Source organism: Ovis canadensis, chromosome 3 (assembly GCF_042477335.2).
Source record: "Ovis canadensis isolate MfBH-ARS-UI-01 breed Bighorn chromosome 3, ARS-UI_OviCan_v2, whole genome shotgun sequence".
NCBI classification, from domain to species: domain Eukaryota; kingdom Metazoa; phylum Chordata; class Mammalia; order Artiodactyla; family Bovidae; genus Ovis; species Ovis canadensis.
The window spans coordinates 189086886-189111523 of record NC_091247.1 but is presented as its reverse complement, the minus strand read 5'-3'; the positions used below and the strand labels follow the sequence as shown (position 1 = coordinate 189111523).

The window sequence follows — 24638 nt, the reverse complement described above, 5'->3', positions numbered from 1 at the left end:
CCATATTCAACTCAATGAGAATATTAATGAACATAAGTATTTTTGATACTGTGCACCAAAGTGCCAGTATTTGGAACATCTATATAGCTTAGTGGACCAATATTTCTGATGACCAATGCAAAGAGAGAAAGAGATCCATTCAAAATGCCAGGTAGACCAGTGGATTTTAATAAAACAATGTGAAAATTTCTTTATGGTATCAGCTTCTTACCAGCTGAGAAGTAAAGCTAAATTCATTGCCACTAAGGGCTTCCCTGGTGGCTCAGAGGTTAAAGCGTCTGCCTGCAATGCGGGAGACCCGGGTTCTATCCCTGGGTCAGGAAGATCCCCTGGAGAAGGAAATGGCAATCCACTCCAGTATTCTTGCCTGGAGAATCCCATGGACGGAGAAGCTTAGTAGGTTACAGTCCACGGGGTCGCAAAGAGTAAGACACGACTGAGCGACTTCACCATCACCACCAAGTCTTAATGAAACAGTTGCTTGTCAACTTTTGATACAGTATCAAGAATGATGCATGATTATCTGAAAAGGCTATGAACACTATATAAAATCTATATTTGAGATTGGATTTTGTTGATGTCAACACAATATATCTGAGCAACAGAAGGCACAAGTAAATTAGACAATTCAATTGTATGCTATAAAGTTAGATTTGCAAAAATGTAAAACAATGCTTTTCTTAAATTTGTTTAGGTAATTATTTTTCGTAACTTTTTTTTCTTTTGGCTGTACCACTCAGCATGCAGATCTTAGTTCCCCAACTGAGGGAGCATAAAGTCCTAATCTGTGGACTTCAAGAGAAGTTCCAAAATGTTATTTATTTAATCATGTAATGGAGTTACTTTTAAATGAAAAATGCTTTTAAAAATGTGTTTCAATTTGTCATAGATTAAATTTTGAAAAATATCTATTGAGTTTCCTCAGTTTTTAAGATTGTAAAAAAAAAATAGTGGTTAAAGTGATTCTGGAACAAGCACAATTAGATGGATAAATTTGGTCTCACCTCTATCAAATAACTTGCAAATATTTTTCTCAAATGAGGTAAGACATTTAGAGTTGCACATGTGTACTTAACAGTGTTGAGGGACTTCCCTGGTGGTTAAGCGGCTAAGGCTCCTGCTCCCAAAATAGGGGTTCTGGGTTCAATCTCTGGTCAGGGAACTAGATCCCACACACTGCAACTAAGTTCACATGCCTCGGCTAAAAATCCTGCATGCCACAACTAAGGCCCTGGCATAACCAAACAAGTAAAGAAATATATATTTTTTTAATGTTCAATTGACTGCTGTCACTATTTTTTGTTTAGAATTGACTGGCTTGATCTTGTTATCCAAGGGACTCTCAGGAGTTTTCTCCAGTACCACACTTACAAGTACCAATGAATAATTAATGATATTGAATTTCAGCAGAGAATGAAGGAAGACTGCACTAACTTAGTAAAAAGAAATTCAATCTTTTAAGTGTTATGAGGTTCAGGGCAATTGTGTGTAGAATATTACTTTATGCATAATACAAAGAAAAAACCCCGAGGAAAGAAAGGATGAAGAGGACCTTCAGGAAGAAGGGAATTAAAAAAAATAGAAAGTAGGATGCAAGAGTGAAAGATAAATCAATAAATACCTACCTAAGGAATGATGCTAAAGCTGAAACTCCAGGATTTGGGCCACCTCATGCCCCTCTTCCAACAACACAAGAGAAGACTCTACACATGGACATCACCAGATGGTCAACTCCGAAATCAGATTGATTATATTCTTTGCAGCCAAAGATGGAGAAGCTCTATACAGTCAACAAAAACAAGACCGGGAGCTGACAGTGGCTCAGATCATGAACTCCTTATTGCCAAATTCAGACTAAAATTGAAGAAAGTAGGGAAAACCACTAGACCATTCAGGTATGACCTAAATCAAATCCCTTATGATTATACAGTGGAAGTGAGAAATAGATTTAAGGGTCTAGATCTGATAGAGTGCCTGATGAACTATGGAATGAGGTTCGTGACATTGTACAGGAGACAGGGATCAAGACCATCCCCATGGAAAAGAAATGCAAAAAAGCAAAATGGCTGTCTGGGGAGGCCTTACAAATAGCTGTGAAAAGAAGAGAGGTGAAAAGCAAAGGAGGAAAGGAAAGATATAAGCATCTGAATGCAGAGTTCCAAAGAATAGCAAGAAGAGATAAGAAAGCCTTCTTTAGAGATCAATGCAAAGAAATAGAGGAAAAGAACAGAATGGGAAAGACTAGAGATCTCTTCAAGAAAATTAAGAGATACCAAGGGAATATTTCATGCAAAGATGGGCTTGAGAAAGGACAGAAATGGTCTGGACCTAACAGAAGCAGAAGATATTAAGAAGAGGTGGCAAGAATACACGGAAGAACTGTACAAAAAAAGATCTTCACGACCCAGATAATCATGATGATGTGATCACTAATCTAGAGCCAGCATCTTGGAATGTGAAGTCAAGTGGGCCTTAGAAAGCATCACTACGAACAAAGCTAGTGCAGGTGATGGAATTCCAGTTGAGCTGTTTCAAATCCTGAAAGATGATGCTATGAAAGTGCTGTACTCAATATGCCAGCCAACTTGGAAAACTCAGCAGTGGCCACAGGACTGGAAAAGGTCAGTTTTCATTCCAATCCCAAAGAAAGGCAATGCCAAAGAATGCTCAAACTACCGCACAATTGCACTCATCTCACATGCTAGTAAAGTGTTGCTCAAAATTCCCCAAGCCAGGCTTCAGCAATACATGAACCATGAACTCCCTGGTGTTCAAGCTGGTTTTAGAAAAGGCAGAGGAACCAGAGATCAAATTGCCAACATCTGCTGGATCATGGAAAAAGCAAGAGAGTTCCAGAAAAACCTCTATTTCTGCTTTATTGACTATGCTAAAGCCTTTGACTGTGTGGATCACAATAAACTGTGGAAAATTCTGAAAGAGATGGGAATACCAGACCACCTGACCTGCCTCTTAAGAAATCTTTATGCAGGTCAGGAAGCAACAGTTAGAACTGGACATGGAACAACAGGCTGGTTCCAAATAGGAAAAGGAGGAAGTCAAGGCTGTATATTGTCATCCTGCTTATTTAACTTCTATGCAGAGTACATCATGAGAAATGCTGGACTAGAAGAAACACAAGCTAGAATCAAGATTGCCGGGAAAAATATCAATAACCTCAGATATGCAGATGACACCACCCTTATGGCAGAAAGTGAAGAGGAGCTAAAAAGCCTCTTGATGAAACTGAAAGAGGAGAGTGAAAAGGTTGCCTTAAAGCTCAACATTCAGAAAACAAAGATCATGGCATCTTGTCCCATCACTTCATGGGAAATAGATGGGGAAACAGTAGAAACAGTGTTAGAGTTAATTTTGGGGGGCTCCAAAATCACTGCAGATGGTGACTGCAGCCATGAAATTAAAAGACGCTTGCTCCTTGGAAGAAAAGTTATGACCAACCTAGACAGCATATTCAAAAGCAGAGACATTACTTTGCTGACTAAGGTCCGTCTAGTCAAGGCTATGGTTTTTCCAGTAGTCATGTATGGATATGAGAGTTGGACTGTGAAGAAGGCTGAGTGCCGAAGAATTGATGCATTTGAACTGTGGTGTTGGAGAAGACTCTTGAGAGTCCCTTGGACTGCAAGGAGATCCAGCCAGTCCATTCTGAAGGCGATCAACCCTGGGATTTCTTTGAAAGGAATGATGCTAAAGTTGAAGCTCCAGTACTTTGGACACCTCATCCAAAGAGTTGACTCATTGGAAAAGATTTTGATGCTGGGAGGGATTGGGGGCAGGAGGAGAAGGGGACGACCCAGGATGAGATGGCTGGATGGCATCATGGACTCTATGGACGTGAGTTTGAGTGAACTCTGGGAGTTAGTGATGGACAGGGAGGCTTGGTGTGCTGTGATTCATGGGGTCGCAAAGAGTTGGACACAACTGAGTGACTGAACTGAACTGAAAGAATTGACTGCAGAAAGTAAACTGTAATTAATGAAGACTAATTTTAGAGGAGAAATATAGAGTAAAAATATCCATCTGAATGGTGACGTTTTGGAGTGAGACCCAATAGGACTTAATAGTAGGTAGACAGGGTAAGGGTAAAAAGGGAGGAATCTTGTTTCTGGATTGTGCCACAGAGTGGGTGCCACTGAGTGGGTGGAGAGGTCTGCCTTTCCTGTGTAGGACCAGATATCTTGGGACTGGGGATTGATTTTCTTCAGCCAGTGGCCAGCTTTAATGGAGGTGTTGCAGTGACCAACTCCTTTTCCTGAAGGACAGGCTGTAAGGCCACAGTCTTAAACAAGTTAACCCACACTTAGTGGCTGAGTCAGGGATTGATTGTCTTAAGTAAGTGGCCAGCTTTAATGGCGCTTTTGCAGTTGAGCTATTTTGCTGTGAAAGTGCTGCACTTGATATGCCAGCAAATTTGGAAAACTCAGTAGTGGCCACAGGCCTGGAAAAGATCAGTTTTCATTCCAATCCCAAAGAAAAGCAATGCCAAAGAATGCTCAAACTACTGCACAATTGGACTCACCTCACATGCTAGTAAAGTAATGCTCAAAATTCTCCAAGCCAGGCTTCAACAGTATGTGAACCATAAACTTCTGGATGTTCAGGATGGATTTAGAAAAGGCAGAGGAACCAAAGATCAAATTGCCAACATCTGTTAGATCATCGAAAAAGCAAGAGAGTGCCAGAAAAACATCTGCTTTATTGACTATGCCAAAATCTTTGTGTGGATCACAACAAACTGAAAACTTCTTAAACAGGTTGAAATACCAGACCACCCTACCTGCCTCTTGAGAAATCTATGCAGGTCAGGAAACAACTGTTAGAACTAGACATGGAACAACAAACTGGTTCCAAATATTGAAAGGAGTACACCAAGGCTGTATATTGTCACCCTGCTTATTTAACTTATATGCAGGATACATCATGAGAAACTCTGGGCTGGAGGAAGCACAAGCTGGAATCAAGATTGCCAGGAAAAATATCAATAACCTCAGATAAGCAGATGACACCACCCTTATGGCAGAAAGTGAAGAACTAAAGAGCCTCTTGATGAAAGTGAACGAGGAGAGTTAAAAAGTTAGCCTTAAAACTAAACATTCAGAAAACTAAGATCATGGCATCTTGTCCTGTCACTTCATGACAAATAGATGGGGAAACAGTGGAAAGAATGACAAACTTTATTATTTTGCACTCCAAAATCACTGCAGATGGTGATTGCAGCCATGAAATTAAAAGACACTTACTCCTTGGAAAGAAAGTTATGACCAACCTAGATAGCATGTTAAAAAGTGGAGACATGACTTTGTCAACAAAGGTCCGTCTAGTCAAAGCTATGGTTTTTCCAGTACTCGTGTATGGATATGAGAGTTGGACTATAAAGAAAGCTGAGTGCCAAAGAATTGATCCTTTTGAACTGTGGTTTTAGAGAAGACTCTTTAGAGTCCCTTGCACTGGGAGAAGATCAAACCAGTCCATCCTAAAGGAAACCAGACCTGAATATTCACTGGAAGGACTGATGCTGAAGCTGAAACTCGAATACTTTGGCAATCTTATGCAAAGAACTGACTCATTTGAAAAGACCCTGATGCTGGGAAAGATTGAGGCCAGCGGAGAAGGGGATGACAGAGGATGATATGGTTGGATCGCATCACTGACACAATGGACATCAGTTTGAGAGCTTAAGGAGTTGGTGATGGACCTGGAGGCCTGGTGTGCTACATTCCATGGGGTCGCAAAGAGCTGGACACAACTGAGCGACTGAACTGAACTTGCAGTGGCCAACTCCTTTTCCTGGAGGACAGGCTGTAAGGCAACAGTCTTAAACAAGTTAACCCACACTTCTTAGTGTTGAGTCAACCCAGTATAGATTTTAGAGAGGAATGGAGCTATGAACTTGGACCAGGGCACCATCTTCACAGATAACATTATTTTCTTGGATGGTATTTTAGGAAAAATTTTAATAGAATGTCTGAGGTTTAAAAGGGACCTTTATAATTTATCCTACCATTTGCTTTGTCTAATTAGGATAGATTGATCTATGAGATAAACAGATTTTTTTTTTAAGATACCCAAAAACCTACACTCTTAACCTGAATTGAAAGAGAAGGGCAGGAAAGAAAATTTAGCCTTTTCTGTTTTAAGTCCTTTAGTTGCTTCCTTCCTGTCTTTTATTCTCTTCTCTCTCTGTAACTCCAAGTTGGTGATTTGCTTGAGATTCCAGGCAATTGTGGAGATCCAGTGATCAGGGAACTGCTGTATTTTAGATATGTTACATTCCATTGGTCAATGGTATGGCATGCTCTGATTGCTATGATTATACAGTGGAAGTGAGAAATAGATTTAAGGGACTAGATCTGATAGAGTGCCTGATGAACCATGGACGGAGGTTTGTGACATTGTACAGGAGACAGGGATCAAGACCATCCCCAAGAAAAAGAAATGCAAAAAAGCAAAATGGTTATCTTAGGAGGTCTTACAAATAGCTGTGAAAAGAGAAAAGAAAAACAAAGGAGAAAAGGAATGATATACCCATTTGAATGCAGAGTTCCAAAGAATAGCAAGGAGAGATAAGAAGGCCTTCCTCTGTGATCAATGCAAAGAAATAGAGGAAAACAATAGAATGGGAAAGACTAGTGATCTCTTCAAGAAAATTAGAGATACCAAGGGAATATTTCATGCAGATGGGCTAAATAAAGGACAAAATGGTATGGACCTAACAGAAGCAGAAGATATTAGGAAGAGGTGGCAAGAATACACAGAAAAACAGTACAAAAAAGATCTTCATGACCCAGATAATCACGATCGTGTGATCACTCACCTAGAGCCAGACATCCTGGAATGTGAAGTCAAGTGGGCCTTAGGAAGGATCACTACAAACAAAGCTAGTGGAGGTGGTGGAATTCCAGTTGAAATATTTCAAATCCTAAAAGATGATGCTGTGAACGTGCTGCACTCAATATGTCAGCAAGTTTGGAAAACTCAGCAGTGGCCACAGGTCTCCAAAAGGTCAGTGTTCATTCCAATCCCAAAGAAAGGCAATGCCAAAGAATGCTCAAACTACCGCACAATGGCACTCATCTCACACACTAGTAAATTAATGCTCAAAATTCTCCAAGCCAGGCTTCAACAGTACCTGAACCTTGAACTTCCGTATGTTCAAGCTGGTTCTAGAAAAGGCAGAGGAACCAGAGATCAAGTTGCCAACATCGGCCGGATCATCAAAAAAGCCAGAGAGTTCCAGAAAAACATCTGCTTTATTGACTATGCCAAAGCCTTTGACTGTGTGGATCACAAAAAACTGGAAAATTTGGAAAGAAATGGGAATACCAGACCACCTGACCTGCCTCTTGAGAAACCTGTATGCAGGTCAGGAAGCAACAGTTAGAACTGGACATGGAACAACAGGCTGGTTCCAAATTGGGAAAGGAGTATGTTCAAGGCTGTATATTGTCACCCTGCTTATTTAACTTCTATGCAGAGTACATCATGAGAAACTGGGCTGGAGGAAACACAAGCTGGAATCGAAGATTGCCGGGAAAAATATCAATAACCTCAGATATGCAGATGATACCACCCTTATGGCAGAAAGTGAAGAACTAAAGAGCCTCTTGATGAAAGTGAATGAGGAGAGTGGAAAAGTTGGTTTAAAGCTCAACATTCAGAAAACTAAGATCATGGCATCGGGTCCCATCACTTCATGGCAAATAGATGGGGAAACAGTGGAAATAGTGTCAGACTTTATTTTGGGGAGCTCCAAAATCACTGCAGATGGTGACTGCAGCCATGAGATTAAAAGACCCTTACTCTTTGGAAGAAAAGTTATGACCAACCTAGACAACATATTAAAAAGCAGAGACATTACTTTGTCAACAAAGGTCCATCTAGTCAAGGCTATGGTTTTTCCAGTAGTCATGTATGGATGTGAGAGTTGGACCATAAAGAAAGCTGAGCACTGAAGAACTGTGGAGCACTTTTGAACTGTGGAGTTGGAGAAGACTCTTTAGAGTCCCTTGGACTGCGAGGAGATCAAACCAGTCAATCGTAAAGGAAATCAGGCCTGAATATTCATTGGAAGGACTGATGTTGAAGCTGAAACTCCAATACTTTGGCCACCTGATGCGAAGAGCTGACTCACTGCAAAAGACCCTGATGTTCGGAAACATTGAGAGCAGGGGGAGAAGGGGACGACAGAGGATGAGATGGTTGGATGGCATCACTGACTCAATGGACAGGAGTTTCGGTAGACTTCCGGAGTTCATGATCGACAGGGAGGCCTGGCGTTCTGTAGTTCATGGAGTTGCAAAGAGTTGTTCACAACTGAGTGACTGAACTGAACATATCCAAAATGTGGCTCCTACCTTGGGATACTGTTCGATTAGTGAAAACATAATTCCAGTTTTGGACCGTAAATTTTAAATAATTATAGCTAGGCTCAAGCTCTTCTTTATTAATCAAAATAGAAACAATTCTTTACATTCAACGCATTTTTGGCAATGAGAATTAACTTTATTTATTCCTGTAGTGTAAAAATCTGTGCTTGGGATTCAACAAACTCTTAGAAAGCATCCTGCTGGTGGTGTAAGTTTTTTTCCCTGCAAAAAGTTGTCAAGATACTTGAAGAAGCGGTAGTTTTGAGAGGTCAGGTGAATATGGCAGATGAAGCAAAACTTTGTAGCCCAATTCATTCAACTTTTGAAGTGTTGGTTGTGTGACATGTGGTTGGGCTTTGTCATGTATAAGAACTGGGCCCTTTCTGTTGACCAAAGCTGGCTGCAAGCACTGCAGTTTCCAGTGCTTCTCATCAATTTTCTGGGCATAATTCTCAAATGTAATGGTTTCACGGGGATTCAGAAAGCTGTCATGGATCAGATGGGCAGCAGACCACCAAAAAGTGACCATTGTCTTTTTTTAGTATAAATTTGACTTTGCAAGTGCTTTGGAGCTGCTTCTCTGTCCAATCATTGAGCTGGTCATCACTGGTTCATATATAAAGTCCACTTTTCATCACACATCACAATCTAAAATCATTTGTTGTTGTTGCAGAGAATAAGAAAAGATGATACTTCAGAACAACAATATTTTGGGTTTGTGGTCAACTTATAAGGCACCAATGTATCGAGCTTTTTCACCTGTCCAATTTACTTCAAATTGTTGACCGTAGAATAGTCAACATTCAGTTCTTAGGCAACTTCTCATGTAGTTGTAAGAGAATCAGCTTTGATAATTGTTCTCAGTTGGTTGTTGTCAACTTCTGATGGCCGACCACTACCCTGCTCATCCTCAAGGCCCTCGTCTCCTTTGCAAAACTTCTAGAACCACCACTGGACTGTACGTTCATTAGCAGTTTCTGGGCCAGTTGTGTTGATGTTACAAGTTGTCTCTGATGCTTTACAATCCATTTTGAACTTGAATTTTAAAAAATTGCTCAAATTTGCTTTTTGTTGAACATCACCTCCATAGCGTAAAATAAATATAAAATAAGCAACAAGTAATATGTCATTAAAAACTGTAAAGCAGGAAATGCATATTAAAGTGATATACAACATAACCACATTATTTAAGAGTGTATTCCAATATCAAATGGCAAATTTTAACAATTCAAAACCACAGTTACTGTACCAACCTAATATATTTTCCAAACTCTATTTTTAAGATATCAAATTATCAAGTATAAATCATTTATTTACTCATGACTGTATAGCCTGAGTAAAATATCAAGTTGTTTGGTTTTGGGGAAATTACCTCAACTCAGTTCTTTTTATTTTTTGTTCTTTAAAATTGATCTATAAATTCAAAGTGCTCCCAATCATAATCAAAACAAGTTATTTGTGAATATCAGCAAACTAATTCTAAAAAATTTATGGACAGGCAAAAGACCCAGAATACTCAATGAAATACTGAAGGAGAATAGAGTTGAAAGACTGACATTCCCTGCCTTGAAGACTTACTATAAAGTCACAATAATCAAAATAGTGTGATATCAAAGAAAAAATAGTAGATTAGTGAAGCAGAGTAGAGAGACCAGAAGTTGTTGCTCAGTCGCTCAGTCATGTCCAAATCTTCACGACCCCATGGACTGAAATACCAGGCTTCCCTGTCCTACACTGTCTCCCAGAGTTTGCACAAACTCAAGTCCATTGAGTTATGCCATTCAGTGAGTTCATACTCCTCCTGCCCTCAATCTTTCCCAGCATCAAGGTCTTTCCCAGTGAGTCAGCTCTTCACATGAGGAGGCCAGAGTATTGGAGCTTCAGCTTCAGCATCAGTCCTTCCAACGAATATTCAGTGTTGATTTTCTTTAAGATTGATTGGTTTGATCTCCTTGCAGTCCAAGGGACTCTCAAGAGTCTTCTCCAACACCACAGTTCAAAAACATCAATTCTTCAGCGTCAGTGTTCTTTATAGTCCATCTTTCACATCCACGCATGACTACTGGCAAAACCATAGGTTTGATTATATGGACCTTTGTTGGCAAAGTGATGTCTCTGCTTTTTAATATGCTGTCTAGATTTGTCATAGCTTTCCTTCTAAGGAGCAACCGTCTTTTAATATGGCTGTAGTAATCATCAACAGTGATTTTGGAGCTCAAGAAAATCTGTCAACTGACAGAGGATGAGATGGTTGGATGGCATCACCGATTCAATGGACATGAGTGAGCAAACTCCGGGAGATAATGAAGGACAAGGAAGCCTGGAATGCTGCTGTCCATGGGGGTCACGAGAGTCTGACATGATAGAGCAACTGAACAATGGCAATACATCTATTAAAGGGGACAAAATTCAACATACAAAACCAAATGCTAGAGAGCCTTTGGAGCAACAGGAAGTCTCATATATTGCTGGTCAGAATGCAATGCATTTCACCCACTTTGGAAGAGAGTTTGTGGTTTCTTACAGAAATAAACTCTTTTACCATATAAGCCAGCAATCATGTTCCTTGGTATTTAGCCAAAGGAGTTGAAAACTTGCACACAGATGTCTATAACAGACTCTTTGCAACCCCATGGATTGTACCCCGCCAGGATCCTCTGTCCATGGGATTTCCCAGGCAAGAATACTGGTGTGGGTTGCCATTCCCTTTTCCAGGGGATCTTCCTGACCCAGGTATTGAACCTGGGTCTCCCATATTGTAGGCAGATTCTTTACCATCTGAGCCACAGGGAAGCCTTATAACAGCTTTATTCATGTGAAAACTTACAAGCAAAAACATTGCCTTAAGTAGGTGAATAGATAAATAATAGTACATCTAGACAACAGGATATTATTCAATGCAAAACAAAACAAAACAAACAAAACCAAGCTACCAAGCCATGAAAAGATATGAGGGAATCTTAAAAGCACATTACTTAGTGAATAAGAAGCCAACCTGAAAAACCTACCTCCATACTACACAATTCCAACTAAGATATTCTGGAAAAGGCAAATGAAAATTCTATATATGATACTATAATAATAGGTACATGTCATTATCTGTCCAAATCCACAGAATATACAACACTAAGAGTGAACTCTAAGGTAAAATGTGGATTTTGGATCACTACAGATTCATCAGTTGTAACAAATGTACCACTCTGGTGGGGATATCAGTAATGGGAGAACCTATGCAGGGGGTACTTGGGGTTCCTTCCTCAATTTTGTTGTGATCTTAAATCTACTAAAAAATAAAGTCTGGGAGTGACATCAGCACTACAGTGGCATGATACCCTCCTTTTGTCTCTCCCTTCAATTTACAATCAGTAAAACATCCATAACTAAACCAAGATCCCTCTGACCAACATACCAAGACACCAGAGTTCTACACATCACTACCTCAAAAAGGTGTGCACTGGAATACATAGTGGAGGCAGAACTAGGGGAAAAGTGGAGGCCATGCTTGCAATCCTAGCCACCAACCACCTGAAAGCAAAAGTATACAAAACTTTGAATAAGGTGATAAATATAATTTCTGAATCAGAAAATTACAACTCTATATCAGTATAGGTTGTTCAACAATTATAAGGTTAAAGTCGGGGGAGCAGTAAAAATAACTATTTTGCTGTTGTTTGGTCACTAAGTCACATCTGACTCTTTTCCGAGCCCGTGGATGGTAGCCCAACCTGCTCCTCTGTCCATGGAATTCTCCAGGTAAGAATACTGGAGTGAGTAGCTATTTCCTTCTTCAGGGGATCTTCCTGACCCAGGACTATAGGTACTTCAATTTGGTAACAAACTTACAACATAAAATGAGACAATTTGCGACAACAAAACCATAAAAAGGTAAGAGGAACAGGACAGAACTCACATAGGCAAGTGAAGAGAACATGTCATTGACAGAAAAAGGACTATTTGAGACATTTTATTGAAACCTCTTGTTGATGCTTTTGAACTGTGATGTTGGAGAAGACTCTTGAGAGTCCCATGGACTGCACAGAGATCCAACCAGTCCATTCTAAAGGAGATCAGTCCTGGGTGTTCTTTGGAAGGAATGATGCTAAAGCTGAAACTCCAGTACTTTGGCCACTTCATGTGAAGAGTTGACTCATTGGAAAAGACTCTGATGCTGGGAGGGATTGGGAGCAGGAGGAGAAGGGAACGACAGAGGATGAGATGGCTGGATGGCATCACCGACTCAATGCACATGAGTTTGGGTGAACTCCGGGAGTTGGTGATGGACAGGGAGGCCTGGCGTGATGCAATTCATGGGTTCGCAAAGAGTCGCACGCGACTGAGCGACTGAACTGAACTGAACATGTTAACCACAAGTCTAGAGAGAGACACAAAGCCTATTAAAAGAGGAAACTGAGTAGAACAGGAGTTGCAACAGTGGCTCAAGCTGCCCAGGCGGTGAGTCTATGACCCTGAGTGCAGACAGTGGTAAGGTACCCTTGTTTTTCTGATGAGAAATGACCATGTTAGAATGAAAAGAAGCTATCTGCGCAGACCACTGTCTGTGGAGTCTTTGAAGATGATAAAATAGTGTTGGATTCTGCAGTGAGAGCCTCTGGATCAGCTATGTGGTAAGATGTTTCAGAAAGACAGGAAGCAATATAATAGCAGCAATTCCCAGAGCAGAGAAATCGGTACTAAGGGCAAGTCTATAGATTCCAGCCTTGGGGGGCTTTCACTGTCCAGCAAGGTGGCAAACCTTGACACCAATTCCACCAAGACCTCAGGACAAAGCAACAATAATTTAGATACCTGTGCAGGATTTATTTTTTTAAAAAAAGGAAAATACATTGATGCAAATGAGAAACTGAAACTCTCTGAAGGGTAAAGTCTTGAGGGGGCACTAGAACTGATAAATCATATAGGTGTCACTCAGAAAGATTAAAAATTGCCTTTCATCCCTTTGGAGGAAGAATTTACTATGCAGCTTACCAAGTTTGGTATAGAAGTATCCATATCAGATCAGTATGATGTTTTACATGGGTATGCTCTGTATTTAATCACCTGAATGGTATGTTATGATGATGATCTGGGTGCAGGAAAAAGCTTATTGGCTTTGAAGACTACAGATGCGAACAATGAAGAATACAGCCTGTGGGTTTACTAGTGCAATAGCCTGGGAAAAACACAAGCAATCTGTAAAGTTTTATCCACTGCTTTCAACACTGTATTGACATCTGAGAAACCTTGAATTTTGCAGTCAAGGGGAAGTTGACTTCAAGTGCAAATTCAGCTGTTTTCTCTCTAGTTCTGTTTTCAATCTGTGGTGTTGAACTATTATGGAAATATAAACGATTCTTTGCTCTAAAGAAAATGCAATGTACAAAATATCAGCCATTTGTTTTTCTATTGTGTCTTATTTAACAGTGAAAAAGAAGAGGAAACTGAGAAAAAGAAAATAGAAAGCCCTGAAACTAAAATGGCAGACAGAAATACAAACAAAAAAAGAAACAATGGAGATATAGAGCAACTAGAAAATAAAAGATAAAATGGCAGTACTAAGTTCTCATTTATCAAAAATCATCCTGGAAATTGAATCCATGAGTTAAAAGACAGAAAGTAGCTGATGAGTTTGAAAATAAGACCCAACTAAATGCAGACTCCAGAACACTTAGTTCTAAAGACAAATGTAAGCCCAAAAGTGAAGGGATGAAAGATGATACTCCAAGTAAATGAGAGCCCAATAAAGCAAATGTAGCCATACTTATATCCAACAAAAATAAACTTCAAGCCAAAAAACATAATAAGAGACAAAGATGGACATTATATAATGATAAAGGGGACAGCTCATCAAGAAGACATAATGATTATTCATATATATGCATCTAACATAGGACCACCAAAATATATAAGCTAATTATTAACATATTTAAAGGGAGAAAACGACAGCAACACAATATAGTGGAGTATTTTAATACCATACTTATATCAATGGATAGATCATTCAGGCAGAAAGTCAACAAGGAAACAGTGGCTTTAAAATAAAAATTTATATCAGATGGGCTTAATAGAATCACAGAGAACATTCCAACCAAATGCAGCAGATTACACATTCTTCTCAAGTGCATATGGAAAATTCTCCAGGATAAATCATAATTTGGAAAACAAAACTAGTCTCAATACATTTAAGAAAATCAAAACCATATCAGGCATTTTTTTTTTTGCCACAATGATTATAATCTAGAAGAAAGCTGGAAAAATCACAAATATGTGGAAACTAAACAGCATGTTATTTAACAGGCATTGAATTTAACATAGAACTTAAAAGAGAAATAAAAACATATCTGAAGACAAACTAAAATGAAAACATGATATATCAAAATCTAAGGAATGCAGCAAAAGTGGTACTAAAAGGGGAGTTTATAGCAATGCAGGCCTATCTCAAGAAACAAGTAATAATTCAAATAAGCACTCTACCCTTACACCTACTGGAACTAGATAATGAAGAGCAAACAAGGCCCAAAGTCAATAGAGAGAAGGAAATGATGAAGATATGAACATAAGTAAATAAAATAGAGAGTAAAAAAACAACAAAAAAGATCAATGAAACTAAGAGCTGGTTCTCTGAAAAGAGAAATAAAATGAACAAAGTTTTAGCTAGACTAACTAAGAAATGAAAGAATAAAGTCAGGAAAAAAGCAGGGAAATTACAATTGATACCACAGAAAGAAAAATGGACAAATTCTTAGAAGCACACAATCTTCCAAGTCTGAATCATGAAGAAATAGAAAATCTGAACAAACCAATCACTAGCAAAGAGATTGAAACAGTAATCAAAAACTTCCCCAAAATCAAAGTCCAGGACCAGACAGCTTCACTGGTGAGTTATCTCCCCAATTCAGAAAAGATATAAGACCTGTATTCTTCTCAAACTTTTCCAAAAATTGAAGAGGAGGAAACAATTCCAAAATTTTACAAGACCAATATTACCAAAAGTTAAGTGAGGACAATAAGAAAAGAAATTAACAGGCCAATATCCCTGATGTACATAGATGCAAAAATCCTGAACAAATTATTAGAAAACTGAGTATTAAAAATACATCAGAAGGATTATATACTATGATTAAGTGGTATTTATTCCAGTGGTGCAAGAACTGGTTCAATATTCAAAAATCAATCAACATAATACACCACATTAACAAACTGAAGTATAAAAATTATGTTATTATATCAATAGATGCAGAAAAGGCATTTGACAAATTAAACCTGTTTTTCAAAGATTTCAATCTCATTCATGCACTATAAAGCTACTAGCCCTCTCAATGGCCTGTGAACCCAACTTCAGCAGGAGCTAAAGTATCTAGGATTTAGAGTCAGAGAGTAGTGATTTCATCCTGACTTTTCAATGAGCTGATAGTTAGGCTGTGACTGCTAAGCACCGAGATACAGAATTCAAAGATGTAGTGTTTGCCTTTGTTCCTGGCAGAACAAGAATTTAATGTTTTTGCCTCATTGTGAAAGAATTCAGAGATGAAACAGGGAGGTTAAAAAGTAAAGTGAATTTATTTAAGCAAGAATACTCAGAGGGAGAGCAGGTAGACAGGTGAGGAGCTGCTGTCCTGTTTCTCTTTGGCCAGCTGGTTATGAAGGCCATGCAAATGAAGGGGCAAAACATTCACTGGGGAAGGAGGAGTCTGGGGGTCATATTCCTGATTTTCATCCCCACTCTATCTTCCTGAGGGCAGGAGGGATTTTTTTCTTACTTAGCTTAGATGGTAAGTGTCACAGCATAGGTGCATGATGGGTACTTCTTATCTGCAAGGCTAGTTTTATTGCAATGAGAACATATTTAACAACAAGTTACATTCACATGCAGGAAATTCCTGCCTTCATCTTTCTTTATCTGCTTCCAGGACACTTATTGCCCAAAAGGTGTGGTTTCCTTTCAGTCTGCCTGTTCCTGATTTCCTCTGTCTGCCCATGAACCCCCGCTGTTTACAAGATGCATGATTTCCTGCCACCTGGCCCCTGCCCCCATTTCTCTGCTCTTCTCTAACTACCTGCCTGCTGTAACACCTTAAAATTAAACACTAGCTGGCAACCCAGGCAAAGAAAGATTACAGAAAAACACTTTTTATCTCGCTAGCATTCACTGAGCACCTACCGTGCGCCAGACACTATTCTTCATAGCATGGAATCATGGTCAAAAGTACAGACTCTGGAATCAGCCTCCCGGAGTTCAAATCCTAGCTCTGTCATTTACTAGTTGTGCTACCTTGGACAATCTATTCAATACTTTACCTCTCTCTGCTTTGCTTTCTTCATCTATAAAAGGGCACTAATAGGAATTCCCTGTCAGTCCAGTGGTGAGGACTCTGTGCTTTCACTGTCAAGGGCAGAGGTTCCATCCCTGGGTCAGGGAACTAAGATCCTTCAAGCTGGGTGGAGAATTTATTTTAAAAGTTAAATAAAGGGGCAAATAATAACAATACATACCTCAGAGCATTATAATAAAATGAGTTCCTAACTATAAAGGACTTAAAGACAAGGCCTGAGCTTCCCTGGTGGCTCAGATGCTAAAGAATCTGCCTGCAATGCAAGAGACCTGGGTTTGATCCCTGTATTGGGAGGATCCCCTGGAGAAGAGAATAGCTACCCACTCCAATATTCTGGTCTGGAGTATTCCATGGACAGTATGGTCCATGGGGTTGCAAAGAGTCAGACATGACTGTGACTTTCACTTTCACTAAGACAATGCCTAGCACATCGGAAATTATATATAAGGTTTTGTTAAAAATTAATCTTAAAATCTGTCTATCAGGACCTTGGTGTCATGGTCCAGGAGTGGGTTGGAAAAGAATTTCCAGATGTAAGACAGAATGAGAGGTAAATAAAGTTTATTAAGGTAGGAGATGCTGTTAGAACAGTGGGCCAGCTCAAGGGAGAGCCAACTTTGAACAGGGGTCCTTAGTCCACTTTTATACCCAGAGTACAAGGAGTGGGATAGGGGTCTTGTGGATCATTTGCTGATTGAATGAGGCACATGTACTGGGTGGGGGAAATACCTTTTCTCTGTGTAGGGTAGGAAGGGAGACAAGTTATACTGCTCAGGAAGACCTGAAATCCACTAATAGTTAACAGCATGGGGGAAGGAAGGACAATAAGGGTCTGATTTTTCTGTCCTGAATTCCAAGACCCTCCTTCATTTTATCTGCTCTTTAGTCTTTGGGTCACCGCACTTGGTGTGGAAAAGAAACAATTTATTTTATTTAACACACTTTTCCTATTTTGAGAGGAAGATTATGAAATAAAGCACTAATTTAAATGTCAGTTTTAGAAATTCTTTCATCTGCTCCACAAATATCTATAGAGTCCTCCTCCGAGACAGGCATTGTCCTGTCCAGTAAACAAAGTGTCAAAAAATTTAGAGCCCAGTAGGAAAGACAGCATGGAATAAGCATGCAAATAACCATAAACTTAACAACTGAGGTTTGTGCCAGGAGGGAGAAGGCAGAGTGCAAAGAAAACCATAGAAGGAAGACAATCTAAACTGGGAAGCCTGGGGAAAAGTCCTAGGAAATGATATTTAAGGTGAAATCTAAAGGATAAGGCTTAGAGGAGCAAAAAGGAATGTAGAAGGGAAGTGGGGAAACATTCCAGGAAAGGGCACTGCAAATGTGAAGGCCTTGCATGTCAGAGGAACTTGGGGGTGCTTGAAGAAATGCCACAGGACTTTGGGGCATTGGGAAACAGTGAGAGAAGAGCAAACTGAGACATGAAAACTGACACTTAGGCAGAAGTCACAGAATGCAGTGCCTTTGATACTGCATCATACTAAGGATGATGACAAATTACTTTTGGAGCAATAGAAACTCATTAGAAACCATGCACAAAAGTGCTGACAAGCTCATATTTGTACTCTAAAACATCCCTCTGAATAAATGAAGAATCAAAGTGTAGCAGACCTACCATATTCTATTTTCTATAAATTCTCACATTAAGTTAAAGTAACTAGGGATATTTTAGATGTAAAGCAGGTAAAATTAATTGTTCAGCTTCTCCCTTCAAAGATGCAAGTCCTAATCTTGACTAAATATGTTTACTTGTTATATTGAGAAAGTGAAAGCAAAAGTCGCCCAGTTGTGTCTGACTCTTTGCGACCCCATGGACAGTCCATGGAATTCTCTAGGCTAGAATACTGGAGTGGATAGCCCTTCCCTTCTCCAGGGGATCTTCCCAACCCAGGGATCGAACCCAGGTCTCCAAAATTGCAGATGAATTCTTTACCAGCTGAGAGCATACTAGTAATTATACTAGTAAAAAAAAAAAAACCTGACCTTGAGAATGTTAACAAATTTGTACTATTTGGCCTCAAAAGGCCAAGTGCTATCATTTTATTTATCTTTGAAATTTTTTTCTGGCTGAACCACTTGCAGAATCTTAGTTCCCCAACCAAGGAATGAACCCTGACCCTTAGCAGTGAAAATGTGGAATTCTAACTGCTGGACCACCAGGGAATTACCAAGGGATTGTTATTTTAATTTGATTTTGATAAGTAATAGGAAAAAATGAGAGTAGGATATAAAAGAATAGATTATACAAAACTACAACAAGGTATCATTTTATACTGGTCAGAATGGCCATCATCAAAAAATCCACAAGCAATAAATGCTGGAGAGGGTGTGGAAGAAAGGGAACCCTTCAATACTGTTGGGGGGCATGTAAATTGATACAGCCACTATTATGCAAGTTCCTTATAAAGAAATACTGTATGACTGAGCAATTCCACTCCTGGGCATATACTTACAAAAAAGCATAATTCAAAAAGATACATGAACCCCAATGTTCATTGCAGCCCTGTTTACAATATCCAGAACACGGAAGCAACCTAAATGTCTATCAATGGAGGAATGAAGAAGAAGATGTGGTACATGTATACAGTGGAATACTACCCAGCCATAAAAAAGAACAAAACAATGCCATTTGCAGCAACATGGATGGACTGAAAGACTGTCATATTAAGTGAAGTACATCAGACACAGACAGACAAATATCATATATCACTTATATGTGGAGTCTTAGAAAAAGGGTACGGATGAACTTATTCACAAAACAGAAGTAGAGTCACAGATATAGGGGAAATAACATGGTTACCAGGGGATCAGAGGGAGGAGGGATAAATAGGGAGATTGGGATTGACATACCCACACTATAATAAGAACCTGCTGTATAGCACAGAAAACATGGCTCAGTATTCTTTAATGGCCTATATGGAAAAGGAATTTTAAAGAATGGGTGACTCTGTATATGTATAACTGATTCACTTTGCTGTACACCTGAAACTAACATAATATTGTAAATCATATACTCCAATAAAAATTTTGAAAAAAACAATTATATTATAATTAATTATTCTCTATTTGACAGAATTTTATTTATCTAAAAATTGTGGAAAAAAATACCCATTTTATTGTCAAAATTTTCTCAGCTTCCCATAAGACCACCAAAGAAATCTACTCAATCAAGCTGAGTTCACTGATGTTCCTGCAGCACAGAAGAGACCCCCTGTATTCAACTGTGACCCAGGAGCGAGGCTGCTGATTAGGATAGGACTGAAGATTAAGAGTTTGAAGGTCTAGACTTGTGGTTTAAAGATGGTCCTTCAAGGTAGGGACTTGTTTGGAGCTAGGCAAAGTTTATGACTGCAAAGTGAAGATTTTAAAATAATTTTTGATAAGCAAACTGGTGTCAGAGAAGCAAGCTCTTTGTCCAGGTTACCAAGCTGTTATTTTAATAGGAAAGCTATTCCTGTGGATGATCTGCCCAGACACACTGCTTGGCAGACATATCCTGGGGTAAGCAGTGAAGTTATTCATTCCTCTTAGTCCTATCTCCCTGGGTAAAAATTTCCTGGAACAAGAATTAAGGCATGTAGTCTCTATTTTCACTTTCCCTTCAAAAATTCTCCTTTCAAAATCCACTAATAAGGACTTCCCTGGCAATCCAGTGTTAAGACGCCATGCTTCCAATGCACGGGGGCACAGGTTCGATCACTGGTAGGGGAATTAAGATCCCACATGCTATGTGGTATGGCCAAAAATTAAATAAATAAAATCCACTAATACAAGAAATTGATGAGATGTAGTTCAGGAAAGTATTTGGACTACAAGTACAGTAAAGGATTAATATCTTAATGTATAAAATGATATTAATATTAAATATATATGCTGCTATATATTATTCATGTAATCTTTAAATATGAAGACTCAAATAGGTTAAAATTAAAAGCACATTAAAAGTTACACCATGCACACTCTAGTCTTAAGAAAACTGGAGTGGCTGTGTGTGTCAGACAGGTGGACTTCAGGACAAGGAATGTTAGCAGAGATAGAAATATATTTCATGATCACAAAAGGATCAATCATTAAGACAACATAACAATGCAAACTATGCAAAATATATATGTACTTAATAACAGAGTTTCAAAGCAGACTGTTATGTAGGAATGAAAGTGACAAAACTGAGAATTTGACTTTCTCAGTTATTATTAGAAATGGTTTTCAGTTATTTTTTCACCCCTCTCCTAATAATTAATAGAAAAATAGAAACCAAAAAAAAAAAACAGAAAAAGATAAAGAAAACTTAAAGAAAGAATGACAAAGTCAAGAGTCCTTCCTTGTCCTCAATCTGTATGCCTCATCAGTCACAAAGTTTTGGAAATATAGTTTCCTCTACATTTCTTAAATCTGTTCTGTCATCCCCATTTCCATGAATTGCAGACATGAACTGATATCCTTCCCTCATTAGCTAGCAGCAATCTGACTTTCCCTTGGTAATCAGGATCAAAAGCAGAGACATTACTTTGCCAACAAAGGTACAGATAGTCAAAGCTGTGGTTTTTCCAGTAATCCTGTATGGATGTGAGAGTTGGACCATAAAGAAGGCTGAGCACTGAAGAACTGATGCTTTTGTACTGTGGTGTTAGAGAAGACTCTTGAGAATCCCTTGGACTACAAGGAGATCAAACCAGTTAATTCTAAAGGAAATCAGTCCTGAATATTCATTGGAGGGACTGATGCTGCAGCTGAAGCTCCAATACTTTGGCCACCTGATGCGAAGAACTGACTCACTGCAAAAGACCCTGATGCTGAGAAAGACTGAAGGCAGGAGGAGAAGGGGATGACAGAGGATGAGATAGTTGGATGGCATCACCAGATGGCATCATGGCTCAAGTTTTGGGAGTTAGTGATGGGCAGGGAAGCCTGGTGTGCTGCAGTCCATGGGGTCACAAAGCGTTGGAAATAACTGAGCAACTGAACTGAAATGAAAGGAACCAGATGCAAAAGGCCACCTATTACATGATTTCATTCATATGAAATATCCATAATAGGCAACTAAATCCACAGGGAGTAGAGTAGTGGTTACTTAGGACTGGGGGAGGAGGAATGGAGGTGACTGCTGATGGTACAGGATTTATTTTGGAGATGATGACAGTATTCTGGAATTAGATAGTGGTTATGGTCACAAACTTAATGAAAATACTGAATCACTGAATTGTACACTTTATATGTATTGTGTATTGTGTCTCAATTTTTAAAAAGCAGAGGAAAAATCACTTCATGGCAAATAGATGGGGAACAGTGGAAACAGTGTCAGACTTTATTTTTGGGGGCTCCAAAATCACTGCAGATGGTGATTGCAGCCATGAAATTAAAAGACGCTTACTCCTTGGAAGGAAAGTTATGACCAACCTAGACAGCATATTAAAAAGCAGAGACATTACTTTCTCAGCAAAGGTCCATCTAGTCAAGGCTATGGTTTTTCCAGTAGTCATGTATGGATGTGAGAGTTGGACTATAAAGAAAGCTGAGCACCGAAGAATTGATGCTTTTGAACTGTGGTGTTGGAAAAGACTCTTGAGAGTCCCTTGGACTGCAAGGAGATCCAACCAGTCCTTCCTAAAGGAGATCAGTCCTGGGTGTTCATTGGAAGGACTGATGTTGAAGCTGAAACTCCAATACTTTGGCCACCTCATGTGAAGAGTTGACTCATTGGAAAAGACTCTGATGCTGGGAGGGATTGGGGGCAGGAGGAGAAGGGGACGATAGAGGATGAGTTTGTTGGATGGCATCACTGACATGGGTTTGGGTGAACTCCAGCAATTGGTGATAGACAGGGACACCTGGTGTGCTGTGGTTCATGGGGTCGCAAAGAGTCAGACACAACTGAGCAACTGAACTGATCTGAAGGGGAAAAATTAATAGAACCTTTGTGAACCTCCATTCCTTAGCTCCTCGGCTCATGTATTTAGCTATGAGGGAGAGGTTGCGATGTATTTCCACTGGTTTAAGTCACACATTCATCTTGTATAACAGTCCTGTGAGGTAATTTTCTTTTAGCCGATGTGGTCACTGAGCCATTCTACCACGTTGTCAAGCCAGATGCTTCTGGGTTGCTGGGGCTTGTGATAATGCTAATGAATTCTGTAAGTATAATTTCAATCTATTATGTCCTTCTCTGCAAACAGATTCCTTGGTCTGAGGTGGTTTGAATGGAATATGAATGGCAATGAATGAGGCCTTCTGTTTAGTGCCAGTAGAAGGATTTTACACAGGAAAGGCAAATTCGTATCTGGAAAATGTTTCTATTCCCAAGAGGACAATATCTGCTCCTTGTATGATTGAAAGTGTCCAATGCATCAGTTTGCCTCCAAGCAGCTCACTGGTTCCTGGGAGAATGGTGGGTTCAATCAGGGGCTCAGCATGGCCTTGGCTTTTATCACATGGGAACTCAGAATAGGCAGAAGCCAGATCAACCTCAGTGAAGAAAAGCTCATACACAGCCTCCTTTCCTGTTGTCATATCACTTCATAAATGGGCCTGTTAAGTAAGTACTAGGTAGCTGCAGAAAGAGGTTGATTGACATCCATACGACAGAATATACTGTCTATCTGATTATTGAGAGCTTTTCTGCCATAGATGTCCTCTGATGAGCATTGATATGGGTCATGGATTTGTCATACATGCCCATTCTGAGAAGTCCTCCACATAACTTTTCCCCTAGACTTCACCAGTCTTGCAATTTTGTTCTTCCTAAGGTTTCACCAGTAGGTCAACCCATTAGTCACTGTCCATGAATTAACATTTTCAAAATAGGATACATAGCCATCTATTTCCAAAGTTAATAACCAAATACACTGGCTCTTCAGGCACTCTGGTACTTGTTTAATAGGTTTATCAAACCATATACTCTGGCATTTTGTACAGATTTCTGGTAGTTATTGTTAGTTTTGACCTGTCTGGACTAGTTTGTAGATGCTACCCAGGTAAATGAAGCAGTACTTTCTGTTTTTGCTCCACATTTAATCCCAACCAAGAATTTGCTCTTGTAGAGGCTGTGGGGTATTGGAGTATAAGTAACTAGAAATGATTTAGAGTATTGATTCTTCTCTGTTCTTGGTGGCAGGCTATAATGACTTTGGCTTCACTACTGTCTTTTCATATCATCTCTGAGATAAGCTATAAAATACTTCTCCTGAAGTCAGCATACTGTACAAACCATATATGGGTGTACCCAAATACTGTAGGGTACACCAGGACCCTAATTTCTTTCCTCACCCCTCCTAAGGCCGTACATGCGGTCTGAGGGAAAGTTAGTACAGAAGGAGCATTTATGACAGAATGCTGGGCTTCATGTTTATGTTTTAATTATGCCTTCAAGACCTGTATGAGCTGGTAATGCACACACTATTTCCACTTAACAGTAAAATGCTGCTCAGTTCAGTTCAGTTCAGTTGCTCAGTCGTGTCCGACTCTTTGCGACCCCATGAATCGCAGCACGCCAGGCCTCCCTGTCCATCACCAACTCCCGGAGTTCACTCAGACTCATGTCCATCGAGTCGGTGATGCCATCCAGCCATCTCATCCTCGGTTGTCCCCTTCTCCTCCTGCCCCCAATCCCTCCCAGCATCAGAGTCTTTTCCAATGAGTCAACTCTTCACATGAGGTGGCCAAAGTACTGGAGTTTCAGCTTTAGCATCACTCCTTCCAAAAAACACCCAGGACTGATCTCCTTTAGAATGGACTGGTTGGATCTCCTTGCAGTCCAAGGGACTCTCAAGAGTCTTCTCCAACACCACAGTTCAAAAGCATCAGTTCTTCGGCGCTCAGCTTTTGCTGCGGCACTGGTTCAATTACAGAGCTTTGTGAATCAGATAACACTGCATTCCTGGGCAGCTGAGTCTGTATAGTCAATTCGTGT

General features: G+C 39.6%; 1 pseudogene; it reads left to right on the top strand.

Moving 5' to 3' along the window:
* Positions 1–13014: 13014 nt before the first annotated feature.
* Positions 13015–13654, top strand: LOC138437676 (integrin beta-1-binding protein 1 pseudogene; annotated as a pseudogene).
* Positions 13655–24638: the final 10984 nt, after the last annotated feature.